Source organism: Ranitomeya imitator, chromosome 3 (genome assembly GCF_032444005.1).
Source record: "Ranitomeya imitator isolate aRanImi1 chromosome 3, aRanImi1.pri, whole genome shotgun sequence".
Taxonomy (NCBI): Eukaryota; Metazoa; Chordata; class Amphibia; order Anura; family Dendrobatidae; genus Ranitomeya; species Ranitomeya imitator.
In genome coordinates, this window is record NC_091284.1 from 655,771,987 (window position 1) to 655,794,181 (window position 22,195).

General features: G+C 47.1%; 1 protein-coding gene across 4 annotated transcripts in view; it reads right to left on the reverse strand.

Annotated features, from left to right (window-relative positions):
* The window catches only part of ENOX1 (ecto-NOX disulfide-thiol exchanger 1), a 977,400-nt gene extending 963,931 nt beyond the window's left edge, over window positions 1–13,469 (reverse strand). Inside the window, exon 1 of one of the 4 annotated variants that reach the window (XM_069758240.1) lies at window positions 13,209–13,469. The gene's annotated coding sequence lies outside the window, so the exon portion shown is untranslated. The remainder of the gene's footprint in view (window positions 1–13,208) is intronic. The other 3 variants (XM_069758244.1, XM_069758249.1, XM_069758247.1) reach the window with 3 other exon arrangements.
* Between the last annotated feature and the right edge of the window lie 8,726 nt (window positions 13,470–22,195).

Sequence of the window (22,195 nt, forward strand, 5' to 3'; positions counted from 1 at the left end):
CCTAAGGATGCTATTCATCAAGGTTTTCAACAGAATTCTGGTGTAAAAAACGTTCAAAAGTTGCCACATTTTTGCACAGCACAAGACTGGGTGACTTTTGGTGTCTCCACCCATTTTGCCCAGTGCCAATCTAGTGAACGGAGCTGGAGCGGGACAGTGGCGGGATGGTGGCGTGGCGACACCGTTTGTCACATTCATGATGAGCGGCAGCATTCGCAATGCTACAAATCTTACTCCAACAGGGACTGCGCTCGTCATTTCCCACCTTGCCCGATTCATTAAGAGGCATGCACCCCTTAATAAATCAGGAGCCTCACACTCCACACCACCCATCATCAAGACTGGCATGAAAAACGCCATTCTTGATGAATCTGACACATAGCTTACAAAGTATTTATCCCAAAAGTTTGTGTAAATTGCCCAAATGTTTTTACAATCGACGACTATACCATGATAAATCTGCACAAATGTCTTTACAATAGAAAACTGGATGTTGGCCATTGGAAAAATGACAGGTTGACCAAGGACATGCTAAGATTATCCCTGTGGCAATCTGATTTTTTTATTCACCCATTGCACATTATATCAACTCCATTAGACCATTTCTCAGGCGGAAACGTCACAACATGGATAGAGAACTTTTTTTATCGCTTAGGCCGGTTTCACGCGTCAGTGGACGCGTACCGGAGCCACTGATACACGTAGACACATTGAAATCAATGCATCTGTGCAGATGTCATTGATTTTTTGCGGCCAAACACAGAGACATGTCAGTGTTCGTGGGAGCGCACGGATTACACGGACCCATTAAAGTCAATCGGTCCGTGTAAAACACGTACCGCACATGGACGTCCGTGTGCAGTCCTGTGTGCCGTGCAGGAGACCGTAAGCGCTGTCCCCCCCACTGGTGCTGAAGCCTCCATTCATATCTTCTCTGCAGCAGCATTTGCTGTAGAGAAGATATGAATATTCCTTTTTTGTTTTTGTTTCTCGTGTTTACAATAAAGATCCATGTCCCCACCCCCCTCCCACCCCCTGTGCGCCCGCCCGCTGTTCTTAAAATACTCACCCGGCTCTCTCGCTGGCTGGCGCTGCTTCCTGTCCTGGCCGCACCTTCTACTGTATAAGTGGTCACGTGGGGCCGCCGATTACAGTCATGAATATATATGAATATATAGGGGTGGAGCTGCATATTCATTAATGTAAATGAGCGGCCCCACGTGACCGCATACAGGAGAAGCTGCGGCCAGGACAGGAAGCAGCGCCAGCCAGCGAGGGAGCCGGGTGAGTATTTTAAGAACAGTGGGCGGGTGCACAGGGGCTGGGAGGGGGGTGGGGACATGGATCTTTATTGTAAACACGAGAAACAAAAAAAAAGGAATATTCATATCTTCTCTACAGCAAACGCTGCTGCAGAGAAGATATGAATGGAGGCTTCAGCACCAGTGGGGGGGACAGTGCTAAACTTTAGCGCTGTCTCCTGCATGGTGCGTGTGGTACCCAGTGGGCACACGGGCGGCACCCGTGTGCCGCGCGTGTGCCACACTGATGTGCCACAGAAACGCACAGGCACACGGACACGGATAATTCCGGTACCGATTTTTCCGGTACCGGAATTATCTGGACGTGTGGGACTGCCCTTAGAAGGAGGGCAGTTTCTAGAAGTAGGACTAGATGGTTGAGATCTTCATGGCTTATGTTAAAGGGGTTGTCTGATCATATGATCTGGGTACAAGATCGGTAAGCATCCAACACCTGGCATGAGGCTATGTGCACACGTCCGGAAAGTATGCAGAAATTTCCTGAGAAAATCCGGAGGTTTTCCGCAGGAATTCTGCACGCGTTTTTGTCGCGTATTTTGCGCGGATTTCTCAAGTTTTTTTCCGGAGGTTCCCAATGCAATAATATAGTGGGAAATCCGCAAAATTAATGAACATGCTGCGTATTTAGCGCAACATGTGCACAAAAATTGCAGAAACCATTAATAATTATGGGATGCTTAATGTGTGCGTTTTTTAAGCGTTTGTGCCGCGGAAAACAACCGAAAAAACGAGCAAAAAAACGCGAAAAATCCCCGAATAATCCGGAACGTGTGCACATAGCCTTACAATGTCAACCGTTAGCTATGAGAACTGCTAGCAGCTGATCGGTGGGGTGGCGGGTGTGATTTTGATGACCTGTCCTGAGGATATAGTATCATTATCAGGTGCCGTTTATGCCATTACGGTGTAAAAGAAAAACTGTATTTTTTGTTCATAGCGACCAATCAAAGTGCAGCTTTCATTTTGTATTCTACTCTTGAAAAATGAAAACTGCACAGTGACTGGCAACAAAGATATGTTTGTTTTTACCAGCTTTTATAAATCTGACACAGTTTTTGCTAAAAAAAAAAAAGCGTCAAATGCAGTAAAAACGTTACATCACATAAAATATTACAACTGAAATCTAAATAATGCTTTTAGACTTCTCTGGGAACATATAAGCATTGAGAATAACACAAAGGTAAAATTAGCTTTCTACTCCGACCTGTTCTTAAGAATCAACATGACACCCCATGGTGAAGTCACAAATGACATGTCAACAAACCGAGCATGTGACTGATGGGAAGGGGAACTACTGTGCACATAATGACATGATTGCAGGCATGTGCCGCTGCCAGCAGAGCGCAGTGATTTCCAGTAGGTGCCACATGGCAGCACCACTACGGCCGCCGCAGAGCACAGAAAACACAGAAGAAAAGGATACATAGAGATTTCTTAGCAGTAATGTACAGTATTTAGGATTTTGCTTTTAGATATATTCACAGGTGGGAAAAGCTTTCTTGGCGCCCAACCTGCAGATAAAATCCACAGCGGATTACAGTACAAGGCAAGGAAATTTTATAAGTCTCGTAAACAGGAGGAAATTCCACTGTAGTGTGAATTTTCACATATTCTCGCTGTCTATTTATCTTTTTGCCACTGATTTTACCCGTTTTAGTGAATCCATTAGTGAATCTGCATCAAAATCTGCAATGTGACACATGAGGATTTTACCGCAATGTGTGGACTTAAGGGCTCGCTCCCATTTGCAATTAAATAATTAAATCGGACGAATGCAACCCGATTAAAAATCTGGTTCCATTTGTACCAATTTAATCCTATGCTTGTGGCCTCATTGGCGTTTATTTTTCCTGATTGGATCGCAATGGGATGGGAAACTAAACTTGGCTCCAGCTCTGCTGCGAATATGAGTCGAGTGTCAGCAGGCTGTGATTGCATGCGAAACTCGGATCACACGCACCCATATAAGGCCGGCTTCACACTCAGCGTATGAAAATACAGTCCGTATATTACGGCCGTAATACGCTGAAAAGTCCCGAAAATAGTGGTCCGTAGCTCCTCCGTAGGCAGGGTGTTTCAGCGTTTTTGGCGCATGGCATCCTCCGTATGTAATCCGTATGTCATCCGTACTGCGTGTTTTTATCGCAGGCTTGCAAAACCGACATACGGCTATACAAGGGATCCATGTGTAAAAAAAAAAAAAAAAAACATATATACTGTCTATATATATATTATATATATATATATATATATATGTCAGTAGACACATATATGTATATATATTAATATTTCATCCAGCGCGATATAGCAGAAAGCCGGTAACCAAACCGCTGCACGGCCAGCTCTACCCTCACCTACTGTATCCTCACCCATCCCTTGTAGATTGTGAGCCCTCGCGGGCAGGGTCCTCTCTCCTCCTGTACCAGTTGTGACTTGTATTTTTCAAGATTATTGTACTTGTTTTATTATGTATACCCCTCCTCACATGTAAAGCGCCATGGAATAAATGGCGCTATAATAATAAATAATAATAATAATAATAATAATAATTCAATTACCGGCTTTTGCTTTCTCCTTCCTAAACCCGACATGATATGAGACATGGTTTACATACAGTAAACCATATCATATCACCATTTTTTTTGCATATTCCACACTACTAATGTTAGTAGTGTGTATAAGCCTGGGAGCTTTCAAGGAAAGCTCCCACGATCTATGAACAGCCAGCAGAGGGCGCCTCACCGCAAATGCAGGTAAATATAGGTCATTGACCTACTTTACCTTCATTCCCTGGGGTTTTGCAGCGAGGAGTAGCGTTGCATTAGCAGAACTCCTTGCTGCAAAATGTTTTAACCCCTTCAGATGGATTTACATCGTTGGACTTTACAGATCTGCGGAGGGTAAGTATATTGTTGGTTTATTATGTTTTTTTATTTACAGATTGAGGGTCTTCAGTGTTTGGATTGGGCGTTAAATAAAATATTACAACAACCTTTGTTTTTATTTCATTAAAATAATTTTTAATAATGTGTGTGTGTTTTTTTAACCCTTTCATTCAATTGGATTAATAATGGATAGGTGTCATAATTGACGCCTCTCCATTATTAATTAGGCTTAATGTCACCTTACAATAGCAAGGTGGCATTAACCCTTCATTACCCCATATCCCACCACTACACAGGAATGGGAAGAGAGTGGCCAAGTGCCAGAATAGGCGCATCTTCCAGATGTGCCTGTTCTGGGGTGGCTGGGGGCAGGTATTTTTAGCCAGGGGGGGGGGGGCAATAACCGTGGACCCTCTCCAGGCTATTAATATCTGCCCTCAGTCACTGGCTTTACTACTCTGGCGGAGAAAATTGCGCGGGAGCCCACGCCAATTTTTTCCGCCATTTAACCCTTAAATATAATAGCTAGAACGGCCAAATTTTGCATATACACACTACTGACATTAGTAGTGTGGAATATGCAAAAAAAATGGTGATATGAGATGGTTTACTGTATGTTATCCAGGTCTCATATCATGTCGGATTTGTGAAGGAGAAAGCAAAAGCCGGTAATTGAATTACCAGCTTTAAAGCTCTCTCACGCTGCATTAAATATAAATATATATATATAGGTGTCTCCCTGACATATATATATGTATATATACCTATTCTATGTGTATATATCTACTCTAATCTAACCTGTCAGTGTGATTTTACTGTACTCTGCGCTGAATTGCCGGCTTTTCTAAGGAGACCCGTGCGTAAAAATCGGACAGCAATACGGATGTCATACGGATGTTGCGATAAAAAAATTGCATCACACTCGCATGGCACTCGCATGGCACTCGCAGACGTTACATCAGTTTTTTCGGTCCGTAAATCGGACCGTTTTTTTCTCACAAGTGGAGATGAGCCCGTAAAGGGTTAAAAAAATACACAAACCCATTATTAAAAATTATTTTAATGAAATAAAAACAAAGGTTGTTGTAATATTTTATTGAGCGCCCAATCCAATCACTGAAGACCCTCGTTCTGTAACAAAAAAAAACATAATAAACCAACAATATCCTTACCTTCCGCAGATCTGTAAAGTCCAACGATGTAAATCCATCTGAAGGGGTTAAAATATTTTGCAGCCACGAGCTTTGCTAATGCAACGTTGCTCATGTCTGCAAAACCCCGGAGAATGTAGGTACAGTAGGTCAATGACCTATATTTACCTGCATTTGCGATGAGGCACCCTCTGCTGGCTGTTCCTAGATCGTGGGAACTTTCCTAGAAAGCTCCCTGGCTCGAGTTCATAAGAGGCGCCCTCTGCTGGTTGTCCTCATATGAACTCGAGCCTGGGAGCTTTCTAGGAAAGTTCCCACGATCTAGGAACAGCCAGCAGAGGGCGCCTCACCGCAAATGCAGGTAAATATAGGTCAAGCTCGTGGCTGCAAAATATTTTAACCCCTTCAGATGGATTTACATCGTTGGACTTTACAGATCTGCGGAAGGTAAGGATATTGTTGTTTTATTATGTTTTTTTTGTTACAGAACGAGGGTCTTCAGTGATTGGATTGGGCGTTCAATAAAATATTACAACAACCTTTGTTTTTATTTCATTAAAATAATTTTTAATAATGTGTTTGTGTATTTTTTTAACCCTTTACTAGTATTGGATTAATAATGGATAGGTGTCATAATTGACGCCTCTCCATTATTAATTTGGCTTAATGTCACCTTACAATAGCAAGGTGGCATTAACCCTTCATTACCCCATATCCCACCGCTACACGGGAATGGGAAGAGAGTGGCCAAGTGCCAGAATAGGCGCATCTTCCAGATGTGCCTTTTCTGGGGTGGCTGGGGGCAGATGTTTTTAGCCAGGGGGGAGGCCAATAACCGTGGACCCTCTCCAGGCTATTAATATCTGCCCTCAGTCACTGGCTTTACTACTCTGGCGGAGAAAATTGTGCGGGAGCCTACGCCAATTTTTTCCGCCATTTAACCCCTTAATTTACTAGCTAGAACGGCCAAATTTTGCATATACACACTACTAACATTAGTAGTGTGGAATATGCAAAAAAAATGGTGATATGATATGGTTTACTGTATGTAAACCATGTCTCATATCATGTCGGATTTAGGAAGGAGAAAGCAAAAGCCGGTAATTGAATTATCGGGTTTCTGCTATATCGCGCTGGATGAAATATTAATATATATACATATATGTGTCTACTGACATATATATATATATATATATATATATATATATATATAGACAGTATATATGTTTTTTTGTTTTTTTACACATGGATCCCTTGTATAGCCGTATGTCAGTTTTGCAAGCCTGCGATAAAAACACGCAGTACGGATGCCATACGGATTACATACGGAGGATGCCATGCGCAAAACACGCTGACACACCCTGCCTACGGAGGAGCTACGGACCACTATTTTCGGGACTTTTCAGCGTATTACGGCCGTAATATACGGACCGTATTTTCATATGTTGAGTGTGAAGCCGGCCTGAGTGGGTGAAAAATGCAGAAGTGGTGATGTGTTTCTATAATTTTCCTTTAAGGCCACGTGCACACGTTGAGTATTTGGTGAATTTTTTACCTCAACATTTGTAAGTCAAACCCACGAGTGGAACATTTGCGTGTTTCACTGCTGGTGGTGCATGTGTTTCTATCATACTTTTACCTCTGATTGTTCCACTCCTGGTTTTGGCTTACAAATACTCAGATAAAAATACTCACCAAATACTCAATGTGTGATTGTGGCCTAGAGTTTAGTTTCACATTTGGAAAACTGATCCACAGTGGACTGAAAAAAGTCTGTAATGTGATGGAACCAAAGGGGTGTAGGCTGTGGCATCCTCACAATCCCAGGGCTGGTCATGGCCTCCCTCTTACCAATGGCACCACTTCATTTCTTAATTCAGCAGCTGCAAACATTACCGTAATCAGCATTATCATCTTCCTATCCTTAAAAGGTCAGTTTCCAGGAAATAAAACATTGTATACCTATGCAATAGTCATGTGTACTGTATATCTGCAATAGTTCAAGGCATTGACAAATCCCTTTTAAACGTGCTGTGCTTCACTGGAGAAGATACAGTAAGGGTACTTTTATATTGCGTTCTGGCACCCGTTTGCTGGCCCCATCGGGGCTTATGTCTGGACCCCCCAGCAAAAAAGGATTCAGACGTATAATGTGTTCCGGCAGATCGAACGTGCAATCTGACGTGTATCATTTTTGGGAGCGTACACCTACTAGAGGTGGACCCTCAGATCAGAAGTAGTAGACTGCGTCCAAGAGTCCGCCCCCAGTAGGTGTACACTCCTGAAAATGGTGGCAGAGAAAACATTTGCTCTGCCGCCACTATTACAGTCTATGGTCCATGGTCCCGTCAGCGCATATGTCCGGATCTCGTTTTGCTGGGCGTTCGATGGGGCCACCGAACGGGTGCCGGAATGCAATGTGAAAGTACCCTAAGTGAACCAGGTGAAATAATTGACTGCTATCTGCTTTTCATACTGTTGTTCATGGCAAGTAAAGTATATAAATGTATCCTAGATCAAATATAGCCTATTTTTTCACTTGAAGCAGCAATGATTACGTTGTAACTTAATCCTATTATGACCCAATTCAATGAAAAAGACAATTATGCTCTGAACAGTTGAAGGAAAGAGGAAGATTATGACGAGCAGCGAGATGAATGTGTACTATCACAGAAATCATAAACAAGCCATCAAGAAGCCTGAAGAGTCAAACAGAAGATATTTATATAGCTGCCAAGAGTAAAAATGTACCTGGCTGCACTTAAAGAAACACTCCAGTAGGGAGACAAGACCCTAAGGCTGCCGTCACACTAGCAGTATTTGGTCAGTATTTTACATCGGTATTTGTAAGCCAAAACCAGGAGTGGGACAATCAGAGGAAAAGTATAATAGAAACATATGCACCACTTCTGCATTTATCACCCACTCCTGGTTTTGGCTTACAAATACTGAGGTCAAATACTGACCAAATACTGCTGGTGTGACATCAGCCTTAGCCACAATGCTATATTAAAAGAGTTGCAGCATCCCAACATTGGGGACTAGTGGGCCACCAGTGTGTAGGTGTGCTAGTGAAGACATTCTGGAAGAATCCCTAATGACTTTGTTTTTTGTACTCAAAAATACATATCAACCAATTTTTTTTTTCATCAAAGCCTTAAAGGGATATTCCCCTTACTAAAAATGATAGCATACTGAGATGGCATATCATGTGGGCAGCACGTTATAGAGCAGAATGATACATAGTTTTGTTGGAAGAGATTTAGCAGACCTTGTAACATTTTTCTTCAATGCACCATTCCAGTTGCTTTTATTGTAGCACTGGATTGGTGCTACTAATGTAAGGCAACCAATTTCCAAAAAGCATGATGAATGAATGGCACCAGGGGAATATGTACTAGTAGATAAAAGATCCGTATTTAAACCGGTAGCTAGCGGTATGAAGCAATGGGTATATGGTGCTCAGCATCAAAAAAGCATAAGACAGTTTTTGTATAGAATAAACAGTGATGCGGCACTCAAAACAAAGTCCTTTATTGTACCATTACTAGGTTAAGAACATTTTCCATAGGGATGACAGGTGTGCATAGGGATGCTGGGAAGGAGAGACGAACGACCTGTTGAAGCGCTTGCCGCGCGAAACGGCCGTCCCTCCTTCCCCACATCCATATGCACACCTGCCGTCCCTCTGTAATTAATTGTTTTTATCCATACCGGAAAAACACTGAAGACATGCTGATGGAAAAACACTGACACACTGATGGAGAAACACTGATGACACACTGATGGAAAAAGACTGATGGCACACTGATGGAAAAACACTGATGACACACTGATGGAAAAAGACTGATGGCACACTGATGGAAAAACACTGATGACATACTGATGGAAAAAGACTGATGGCACACTGATGGAAAAACACTGATGGCACACTGATGGAAAAACACTGATGGCACACTGATGGAAAAACACTGATGGCACACTGATGGAAAAACACTGATGGCACACTGATGGAAAAACACTGATGACACACTGATGGAAAAACACTGATGGCACACTGATGGAAAAACACTGATGGCACACTGATGGAAAAACACTGATGGCACACTGATGGAAAAACACTGATGACACACTGATGGAAAAAGACTGATGGCACACTGATGGAAAAACACTGATGGCACACTGATGGAAAAACACTGATGGCACACTGATGGAAAAAGACTGATGGCACACTGATGGAAAAAGACTGATGGCACACTGATGGATAAACACTGATGGCACACCGATGGAAAAAGACTGATGGCACACTGATGGAAAAAGACTGATGGCACACTGATGGAAGAAGACTGATGGCACACTGATGGAAAAAGACTGATGGCACACTGATGGAAAAACACTGATGACACACCGATGGAAAAAGACCGAAAAGAAAAAAGTACAGTACATATTATATTGGGCTCCACATATCAATAGTCATGACTGTTGCAATGCTACTGAACATGACGGCATCTGCATCCTACTTCTGAAATGATAGAACTAGAAGGAACCAGCCTGATCACAATACAATCTGACTGGCTTCAGAAATATGTAAAGGAGGGGAAATCTGACAACTTCCATTGATAGAACTGGAACACATTTCAACTGCCATATGCCTATCATTGCCACTTTTCTGTCACAGATTGATACGTGAGCCCCACTGGGTCTTAAGCAAAAGTTAGCAATGGATTCAGCACAGAAGCAGCTCTGTCACATCTGATTCATTGGACACTCCAGGTTGACAGAGCGGTTGGCACACTGACTGGCTCAAAATAACAACATTAATTTTCCTAGGAAAAGTATGAAACATTTACAATATACTGAGTAGAGCTTTTTTAACAATAGAGCTTTTTTTTCCCTGAAATCTAAACTAAAATATTAGGTATAATGTCTAATATAAAGATATACATAGCAATATTTCCAGAAAAGTTATGATAGGCTGCATTCACACATCCATTTCCATTTTTACATTTGATTGTTCCTCTCTAACGTTTTGCCTGTTTTGTTTTCTTTTTGTTTCTCATCTGTTTTATAAACTGTAGCAGTAGAATGTCTGAGCTTTTCTTTGTTTTTATTGACGTTTAGCAATGAATCGGTTACAAATGATGAAACACTTTACAAAGAACCGAATTACAAAAAAGTCTTCTGGATTTCAGCTGTATTTATGGTATCCCCCTAACGGATGAGAATAGGACCTGCTCCGAGACCACGGATCGGGCAAATGGATCAGTTTTTGATAACAGGAGTGTATATGGATCAATGAAACTCTTTGGGTCCGCGTGTTGTCCGTTTCAAAAATGGGCATCGCACATGGATGTGTTCAACGGATGAGTGAATGCAGCCTTATAATCTCCAGCGTGAGGACACTATGCGACCAATCAAGTAAGTATAGAAATGAGTCCATTAAAATAGTATCATGTTTGTAATACCCCACCATATACCGCATACATCTGCTTTATATTACTAGGCTGGTTAAAGCATTTCTTGGTTCCATAAATTATGCCTGTTCTATGCAGAACACAGTTAATTGTAATTTTCATGATATTAATGACTTCATGCGATAAAACAATGCTCCACTACTTCTTCCTTTCCAGTGTTCCCATCCAAGCCCCTCTGCCCAGTAGAAGCAGATTAGGTACCCCTAGAGCCATTGCATCTACCTCTGGCTGACAATGTAGACATTAGATTACCAGCTCCTCTGGACCAAATGACAGCACTTGAAAGACTCTGCTGGCTTATTCTGGGGCTGCTGGGTTCCATCATGGTGTCTATACCTTTGACACATGAATAAAGCAGCATGCATCCTTGTTCTTTCTGTCAAAAAGATGGACGCCACGATGGTCTACTATGACAGAAGCTGCCGACAGCACCTCCAACACAGATGTGAACAAAGCCAAACCTTTTAAGAGATTTCTGTCCATAAACGTAATCATATGCAAACAATATGTAGGTTCTGGGGCCGTGCAGATGCTCACACCATGTGGCCAAACATTTGTGAGGTTATAGCCATACACATATTCCTCAGTGTGAGACCTTCAAAAATCTTCAGTAGCTTGATATGAAGTGCCTTTTAGTATCACTTAAGCAATAATAATTATATATATATATATATATATGTGTGTGTATATATGTGTATATATATACACACATATATTCCTTGTGATGAAATCTTAACAAATCTTCAATAGCTACATAAATATATATATACAAATATATATATATATATACAGTATATATATATACACTGTATATATATATATATATATATTTGTATATATATATTTATGTAGCTATTGAAGATTTGTTAAGATTTCATCACAAGGAATATATGTGTGTATATATATACACACATATATATATATATACACATACATACACACACACACTTTATTCAATAAAACAAAACCTATATATATATATATATATATATATATTTTTTTTTTTTTTTTGGATAAACACAATATAAAACTGCGTTAACCCTGCTAAACACCTTTGCCAACTTTATCTGCAGAAGCCACCTGTGACTTTGAGCGGCCATGGTACGTTGTGCCCGGATACAACCCCAGCCCTGCTACCTCTATAGTAGTAGTCCGTGACTGGAGTAGTGAAGTATGGCAGAGGGCACACACTGATTGATGGCAAATGCCTTTTTAGCAGAGGGAACACGTGTACGGAGAATTACTAACCTTATTACAGAGGTAATATGAACAGAGAACAATGCTGAGAGACACACAGGCAATTAGGTGGGATTCATCGTGCGGCATTAAAAGGGATATGCATATTTTATGGCGTATACGAGGTGGCATGATTTCCAACAAGGCAGTGACTAAGTCACCGCTGCACTGTTAAGAGCAGTACATAAATTCAGCCCTATAATACCCAGGAAAGGAACTTCTAACAACTTTTTCGACAATGGACACCCAGGAGTTTGGGCAGTACCCCAGTAACCAGATGTTCTATTCTGGAGGACACAGGTTCCATTTGATCCTTTAGCTATTCCATAGGGGACCTGTAGGAGCCGCAGGCGTAGGAAGAGGTTAATGGGAAGAAGTCTGTGGCTGCACATACATGAGTGAGACACAGCTCCTCAGCTGAGCGTGCCAGTCACAGCCATGCCAATCACCTACACTTTACCGGCTGAGATGTCATCGGGCGCAGCAGCGGTATCCGGCCACCGTCCAGATGTCAGCACTGAATAGAGCTGTATCTCCAGCAATGCCAATCACCTGAGGGCATCCTGCGACATATCACACCTTTATCTCTGGAGGGGTTAGTATACAAGCTATTGTTCTCTGTGAGCAGCCAATGTAGGGTCTTATTGGAGTGATCTTCAATGAATAGTCCAGAAACAATATCTGCCCCCCACCTGACTAGTTTACCTCCAGGTGTGGTCTCCTGGGCATACACAGTGCCCCTGATGGCAGCTGGAGGGCTCCGTTCTATAAATCACTACTATAGGCACAAGTGCCGGTCCCGACAGCTGACCCCTGTGCACACCGTGTGTCTGCAGCGCCTGCACACAGCTAGCACAGCTAGGTGGGTGTGAGCAGTCCGCAGGACAGGTGCCCACACCGGGCGCCCACTGCTGCCAGTCCGGAGCCCCACACGTGTTGGCCAGCAGACATGACACTTGCCAAGTAGAGAACTATCCCGGTCACCGGGGGACGAGACAAAGGAGACGAGCTCTGTACACGGGAAACTTTCTCGGGTGCTATCAGGGCGGGTGGTACCGGGGAATATGGCAGCGGGCACCGCGGGAGCTGCGGAGGACCGCAGGGAAGCGAGCAGTACGGCGATGCTGCTGTCACTCCTACCTTTGTGCCAGTGCTGTGCCCTCCTCCCGTCCTCGCAGCCTGAAGAAAGGAGCTTGTCCCGGCCCCCGAGAGCGGCTGGAAATGCTGCAGACTGACGCCCCGTGGCGGGGACCCGGGGAGCAGGGAGAGAAGAGCCGGCAGAAGGGGAAGCACGACCGAGAGCCACTCATAAACAATGCCAGCCGGGAGGAGGAGGGACGCCGCCGCCGCCGCTGCCACCACCGCTGCTGCTGCCTGCCGGAGAGGAGGAAAGCCTGGGCTGGACTTCCAGGCAGGCGCCTATCGGAGCTGCTGCAGGCAGGAGGGCATCACATCGCTCACACACGGATTACACATCATTACACCCACCAGCCAAGGTCAGCCTGGCATCTGATGATCCCTGTGCCAACTGACACTTATATGTCCACGCATAGGGTCACCCTGCCTGACCCCTGACAAGATGCCAGGCTTTATGTGCAGGATAGACCATGGGCACAAGAAACTTCCCTAAAAATCATGAACCAATATTTCCCAGTAACCTAGTGCCCCTTATATAGAAAGGCTAATAAGGAGAATTGTGTATGACGAAATTGTCCATTGGTGACTGGTGAGGTTAAGGGCTCATTCACATTGGGGTAATAAAATGCCGATGAATAAGGCTCCTGTGCTGGCAGTGTCCGTTCACCACGTATGCAGCGGGATAAGTCGCGGCCATACCCTTGTGTCACCACGTATGCAGCGGGATAGGTCGTGGCCATATCCCTGTGTCACCACGTATGCAGCGGGATAGGTCTTGGCCATATCCCTGTGTCACCACGTATGCAGCAGAATAGGTCGCGGCCATACCCCTGTATCACCACTTATGCAGCAGAATAGGTCGCGGCCATACCCCTGTGTCACCACGTATGCAGCAGAATAGGTCGTGGCCATATCCCTGTGTCACCACGTATGCAGCGGGATAGGTCGCGGCCATACCCCTGTGTCACCACGTATGCAGCAGAATAGGTCGCGGCCATACCCCTGTATCACCACTTATGCAGCAGAATAGGTCGCGGCCATACCCCTGTGTCACCACGTATGCAGCAGGATAGGTAGCGGCCATACCCCTGTGTCACCACATATGCAGCGGAATAGGTCGTGGCCATATCCCGGTGTCACCACGTATGCAGCGGGATAGGTCTCGGCCATACCCCTGTGTCACCACATATGCAGCAGAATAGGTCACGGCCATACGCCTGTGTCATCACGTATGCAGCAGAATAGGTCATGGCCATACGCCTGTGTCACCACGTATGCAGCAGAATAGGTCGTGGCCATATCCCTGTGTCACCACGTATGCAGCGGGATAGGTCGCGGCCATACCCCTGTGTCACCACGTATGCAGCAGAATAGGTCGCGGCCATACCCCTGTATCACCACTTATGCAGCAGAATAGGTCGCGGCCATACCCCTGTGTCACCACGTATGCAGCAGGATAGGTAGCGGCCATACCCCTGTGTCACCACATATGCAGCGGAATAGGTCGTGGCCATATCCCGGTGTCACCACGTATGCAGCGGGATAGGTCTCGGCCATACCCCTGTGTCACCACATATGCAGCAGAATAGGTCACGGCCATACGCCTGTGTCACCACGTATGCAGCAGAATAGGTCGCAGCCATACCCTTGTGTCACCACGTATGCAGCGGGATAGGTCGCGGCCATACCCCTGTGTCACCACTTATGCAGCAGAATAGGTCGCGGCCATACCCCTGTGTCACCATGTATGCAGCGGAATAGGTCGCGGCCATACCCTTGTGTCACCACGTATGCAGCAGAATAGGTCGTGGCCATATCCCTGTGTCACCACGTATGCAGCAGAATAGGTCGTGGCCATATCCCGGTATCACCACGTATGCAGTGGGATAGGTCACGGCCATAACCCTGTGTCACCACGTATGCAGCGGGATAGGTCTCGGCCATACCCCTGTGTCACCACGTATGCAGCGGGATAGGTCGCGGCCATACCCTTTTGTCACCACGTATGCAGCAGAATAGGTCTCGGCCATACCCCTGTGTCACCACGTATGCAGCGGGATAGGTCACGGCCATACCCCTGTGTCACCACGTATGCAGCGGGATAGGTCGTGGCCATATCCCGGTGTCACCACGTATGCAGTGGGATAGGTCACGGCCATACCCTTTTGTCACCACGTATGCAGCAGAATAGGTCTCGGCCATACCCCTGTGTCACCACGTATGCAGTGGGATAGGTCACGGCCATACCCTTTTGTCACCACGTATGCAGCGGGATAGGTCTCGGCCATACCCCTGTGTCACCACGTATGCAGCAGAATAGGTCGTGGCCATATCCCGGTGTCACCACGTATGCAGTGGGATAGGTCACGGCCATACCCTTTTGTCACCACGTATGCAGCAGAATAGGTCTCGGCCATACCCCTGTGTCACCACGTATGCAGTGGGATAGGTCACGGCCATACCCTTTTGTCACCACGTATGCAGCGGGATAGGTCTCGGCCATACCCCTGTGTCACCACGTATGCAGCAGAATAGGTCGTGGCCATATCCCTGTGTCACCACGTATGCAGTGGGATAGGTCACGGCCATACCCTTTTGTCACCACGTATGCAGCAGAATAGGTCTCGGCCATACCCCTGTGTCACCACGTATGCAGTGGGATAGGTCACGGCCATACCCTTTTGTCACCACGTATGCAGCGGGATAGGTCTTGGCCATACCCCTGTGTCACCACGTATGCAGCAGAATAGGTCGTGGCCATATCCCTGTGTCACCACGTATGCAGTGGGATAGGTCACGGCCATACCCTTTTGTCACCACGTATGCAGCGGGATAGGTCTCGGCCATACCCCTGTGTCACCACGTATGCAGCAGAATAGGTCGCGGCCATACCCCTGTGTCACCACGTATGCAGCGGGATAGGTAGCGGCCATACCCCTGTGTCACCACATATGCAGCGGAATAGGTCGCGGCCATATACCTGTGTCACCACGTATGCAGCAGAATAGGCCGCGTCCATACCCCTGTGTCACCACGTATGCAGCGGGATAGGTCGCAGCCATACCCCTGTGTCACCACGTATGCAGTGGGATAGGTCGCAGCCATACCCCTGTGACACCACGTATGCAGCAGAATAGGTCACGGCCATATCCCTGTGTCACCACGTATGCAGCAGAATAGGTCGCGGCCATACCCCTGTGTCACCACGTATGCAGCGGGATAGGTCTCGGCCATACCCCTGTGTCACCACGTATGCAGCAGAATAGGTCATGGCCATACGCCTGTGTCATCACGTATGCAGCAGAATAGGTCATGGCCATACGCCTGTGTCACCACGTATGCAGCAGAATAGGTCGCAGCCATACCCTTGTGTCACCACGTATGCAGCGGGATAGGTCGCGGCCATACCCCTGTGTCACCACTTATGCAGCAGAATAGGTCGCGGCCATACCCCTGTGTCACCATGTATGCAGCGGAATAGGTCGCGGCCATACCCTTGTGTCACCACGTATGCAGCAGGATAGGTCGCGGCCATACCCCTGTGTCACCACGTATGCAGCGGAATAGGTCGCAGCCATATCACTGTGTCACAACATATGCAGCAGAATAGGTCGCGGCCATACCCCTGTGTCACCACGTATGCAGCGGAATAGGTCGTGGCCATATCCCTGTGTCACCACGTATGCAGCGGGATAGGTCTCGGCCATACCCCTGTGTCACCACGTATGCAGCGGGATAGGTCTCGGCCATACCCCTGTGTCACCACGTATGCAGCAGAATATGTCGCGGCCATACCCCTGTGTCACCACGTATGCAGCGGGATAGGTCGCGGCCATATCCCTGTGTCACCACGTGTGCAGCGGGATAGGTCTCGGCCATACCCCTGTGTCACCACGTATGCAGCAGAATAGGTCGCGGCCATACCCCTGTGTCATCACGTATGCAGCAGAATAGGTCGCAGCTATACCCTTGTGTCACCACGTATGCAGCGGGATAGGTCGCGGCCATACCCCTGTGTCACCACGTATGCAGCAGAATAGGTCGCGGCCATACCCCTGTGTCACCACGTATGCAGTGGAATAGGTCGCGGCCATACCCTTGTGTCACCACGTATGCAGCAGGATAGGTTGCGGCCATACCCCTGTGTCACCACGTATGCAGCGGAATATGTCGCAGCCATATCCCTGTGTCACAACATATGCAGCAGAATAGGTCACAGCCATAGCCCTGTGTCACTACGTATGAAGCAGAATAGGTCTCGGCCATACCCCTGTGTCACCACGTATGCAGCGGGATAGGTCACAGCCATACCCCTGTATCACCACGTGTGCAGCAGAATAGGTCGCAGCCATATCCCTGTGTCACCACGTATGCAGCAGAATAGGTCGCGGCCATATCCCTGTGTCACCACGTATGCAGCAGAATAGGTCGCGGCTATACCCGTGTCACCACGTATGCAGCAGAATAGGTCGCGGCCATACCCCTGTGTCACCACGTATGCAGCAGGATAGGTCGCGGCCATGTCCCTGTGTCACCACGTATGCAGCAGGATAGGTCGCGGCCATGTCCCTGTGTCGCCACGTATGCAGCAGAATAGGTCGCAGCCATATCCCTTTGTCACCACGTATGCAGCGGGATAGGTCGCGGCCATACCCCTGTGTCACCACGTATGCAGCAGAGTAGGCTGCGGCCATATCCCTGTGTCACCACATATGCAGCAGAATAGGTCGCGGCCATATCCCTGTGTCACCACGTATGCAGCAGAATAGGTCGTGGCCATATCCCTGTGTCACCACGTATGCAGCAGAATAGGTCTCGGCCATATCCCTGTGTCACCACGTATGCAGCAGAATAGGTCGCAGTCATATCCCTGTGTCACCACGTATGCAGCAGGATAGGTCGCGGCCATATCCCTGTGTCACCACGTATGCAGCAGAATAGGTCACAGCCATAACCCTGTGTCACCACGTATGCAGCAGAATAGGTCGCAGCCATAACCCCGGGGCTCCACATATGCAGCAGAATAGGTCGCGGCCATACCCCTGTGTCACCACGTATGCAGCGGGATAGGTCGTAGCCATACCCCTGTGTCACCACGTATGCAGTGGGATAGGTCACGGCCATACCCTTGTGTCACCACGTATGTAGCAGGATAGGTCGTAGCCATACCCCTGTGTCACCACGTATGCAGCGGGATAGGTCTTGGCCATACCTCTGTGTCACCACGTATGCAGCGGGATAGGTCGTGGCCATACCCCTGTGTCATCACATATGCAACCGGATAGGTCGCGGCCATACCCCTGTGTCACCATGTATGCAGCGGGATAGGTCGTAGCCATACCACTGTGTTACCATGTATGCAGCGGGATAGGTCTTGGCCATACCCCTGTGTCACCACGTATGCAGCGGGATAGGTCGCGGCCGTACCCCTGTGTCACCACGTATGCAGCGGGATAGGTCGCAGCCGTACCCCTGTGTCACGACGTATACAGCGGGATAGGTCTAGGCCATACCCCTGTGTCACCACGTATGCGGCAGAATAGGTCGCAGCCATATCCCTGTGTCACCACGTATGCAGTGGGATAGGTCGCGGCCATACCCCTGTGTCACCACGTATGCAGCGGGATAGGTCGTAGCCATACCCCTGTGTCACCACGTATGCAGCTGTCACCACGTATGCAGCTGGATAGGTCGCGGCCATACCCCTGTGTCACCACGTATGCAGCAGGATAGGTCACGGCCATATTCCTGTGTCACCATGTATGCAGCGGGATAGTTCGCGGCCAAACCCCTGTGTCACCACGTATGCAGCAGAATAGGTCGCGGCCATACCCCTGTGTCACCACGTATGCAGCGGGATAGGTCGCGGCCATACCCCTGTGTCACCACGTATGCAGCGGGATAGGTCACGGCCATACCCCTGTGTCACCACGTATGCAGCGGGATAGGTCGTAGCCATACCCCTGTGTCACCACGTATGCAGCGGGATAGGTCGCGGCCGTACCCCTGTGTCACCACGTATGCAGCGGGATAGGTCGTAGCCATACCGCTGTGTCACCACGTATGCAGCGGGATAGGTCTTGGCCATACCCCTGTGTCACAGTCACCATGGATTTTGCTGTATGGAATAGAAAGGCGTGATATGTTTCCCCATACAGTAACATTCTATGCAGTATAGTAAGAGTCCTCATGGGAGGCTGAGGCCATTGTAGCAGCACAGTCAAGGCTGAAAGTTGTGAAAGGGAAACAATTTTTCGTTTTCCGAAGTGTTTTTAGATCTTTTAATCAGATGTTTCTAGTTTCTATAGTTACTGAAGTACAGTTATTAGCATTTCAGAAGTTATGTACTTTTATTGACAATATCTATCTCAATATCTACAGTGTTGACCATTATTTTTCAGGACTTCTACAATTCTCACTGGCAGCTGGATATCGACTTCATGGCCAAATCCTAACATATGACCCCCAGTCTTGGCTAATCAGTGCTTGGAGGTTATTAAAATTTTTATGTTTTTGATTGTACACCCACTTTTTAAGGAGTGACCATAGGTTTTCAATGGGATTGAGATCTGGGACATTTCCTGGTCATGGACCGAAAATTTAAATGTTTTGTTCACCGATCGGCATAGTTATCACTTTTGTCTTGAGACATGGTGCTCAGTCTTGCTGGAAAAAGCATTGTTCATCACTAAATTGTTCCTGTATCATTGGGGAAAGTTGCTTTTGGGCAATGTTAGTGCAGCGCCCCAGGGTCCCGGTCGTTGCAGTAATGTCGTTATTCCACCAGGGGGAGTGATGTTACGTCTGATGGTAATAAAGGAGATCACCTTACCAGGTATCACAAACCACACAACACACTTCACACTCCAGTCCACCAGGGGGAGCTATCCTCCTATCTATTAGGGCACTCCTCACAGTTGGGTAAAACTGGTGGCTTTGATAGGAAGTTAGGCAGAAGCTGACTGGGCATTGACCCAGGCAGAAGCTGGCTGGGGATTGACCGAGTCAGAAGCTGACTGGGCTTCACCTAGGCATCACCTGTCAGGCAGACAGGGGAAAGGAAGAACATCAAACCATTGCAGACAGAGAGGTCCCTGACAGGGGAGGGATCCTGTCAGACGCCTAGATAGAAGGCCACGGAGCTGCGCCTGGTCCACGTGCGGCAGCATCCTAAGAAAGGACACGAAGGGAATTGCGTTGCGGAGAGTGAGAAACAAAGTCATAGCGAAAGGGGATAAACCAGAAGGAGTTCTGCCCTGTAAAAGGCTGCCTCCTGAGGCGCAGAAGCCGGTAGCCAGAACACCGAGGGAGCAATCGTCTCCAAGCCTTGCTTCAGAGACTGGCAGGACAGCTAGTTCCATATTAGTTGCCCAACCCATACCCAGGAGGCAAGGTGGCAATTTGTGGGGGCTGGGGCGTCGTAGGGTCCCTGTAAAAAGCCTCAGGCCATAAGTCATGCGGGTTTGTCCTATCCATACCATCTGGGGGACAGAGAGAAAGAGACATAACATCTAGAACACCAATATCAGTTGTGAGGACCTCACCGAGAAGCTCAGCAGGGAGGGACTACAACACTCAGGTGCTAGAGGAAGGCTACTGATTTCCACCTGGATAAGGACACTCTGGATTTGCCTTCAGACCGGCGGACTCTGCCTACCCTGTGATCTGGTGCTCTGGACTGTGGACGCTGAAGCCTTCAGTAAAGGTAAAGAGACTGCAACCTTGTGTCCTCGTTATTCACTGCGCTTTACAACATCCACCATTCACCATCTACACTCTGGGAAGCCCTGGGGATACACTTCACCTGTGGGAAGGTATACCATCTAGCTGCCATAACATCACCCCAACAGACCCCTAAGCAGCGTCGGTCACCCTGACCGAATACCACAGGTGGCATCACGAACATTTCCCCTTTAAAGACCTTTCCCCATTTATTAATGGAGTCCCCTAGGGCCACGGACCGGGTCAGCCACCGTGACATCCCCTTTGAGAACCGAAGGGCCCGCTCCGAGTAACCCCTAGCCATTGGGGGCTCTCCATTTAGCTACCATTCTTTATTTATCGCAGCGTTCTTAGCTTAAATTGTGACTGAAACCTTGTATGAAAAGCGACTCCCACACTTGAATAGTCTCAAGATACTTTACTGATGGCATGACACAGTATTCATAGTAAAGCTCACCTTTTCTTCTCGTAATAATCATTCTTCCAGATGTCCTATACAGTCTGAAGAGGACTTCAATCCCTGTACTTCCTCAATAATGTCAGTCTGACCTTGATGGTTTTTTAAGTGAGAAGTGGCTTTTCTGGACACTAGGCCAACATCCAAAAGCCTTCACCTGATTGTGCATGCTGTTGCAATGACATCTGCCTAATGCCATTCCTGAGCAAGCTCCATACTGGTGTTGAACTGGTCCCTTAGGCCGGGGTCACACTAGACCGTATTACGGACGAGTGCAGTGTGCTAAAAAATCGCATAGCACTCGTCCAAATGTTAATCTATGGGTCAGCTCCCATCATCCGATATTTTCTCGGCCGTATTCCGGATCCGAGTGAAATCGCAGCATGCTGCGATTGTCAGCGTATCTCAGCCGAGAATTGCCAATGCAAGTCTATGGGTGCGAGAAAAAATCGGATTACATACGGACAATGCGTGTGCATTGCGAGAAATACGGAAGACTTCTCCAGGTGACAGGAAATTGAATCATCCATTATCAGGAAGCTTTGGCATGCTAATTTCTGGCCCACGCTGGATTGCAAACCAGGAAGCACGCCTCCAAGGAGTGTTCTGTTGTAGCAGCATGGCCAGGCATATTAATGTGGAGATGCTCATTGCTCTGGTCCATGATAGGCCCGAATTATGGGACCAACGCGACGCACATTATGTGGACCGTGCACGTAAAGACGCAGCATGGAGGTCAATATGTCGCCACATGTTCCCTGATTTTGATGAGCGACCTCAAGAGGTTCAGCAAGAAATATGTAAGTACCAT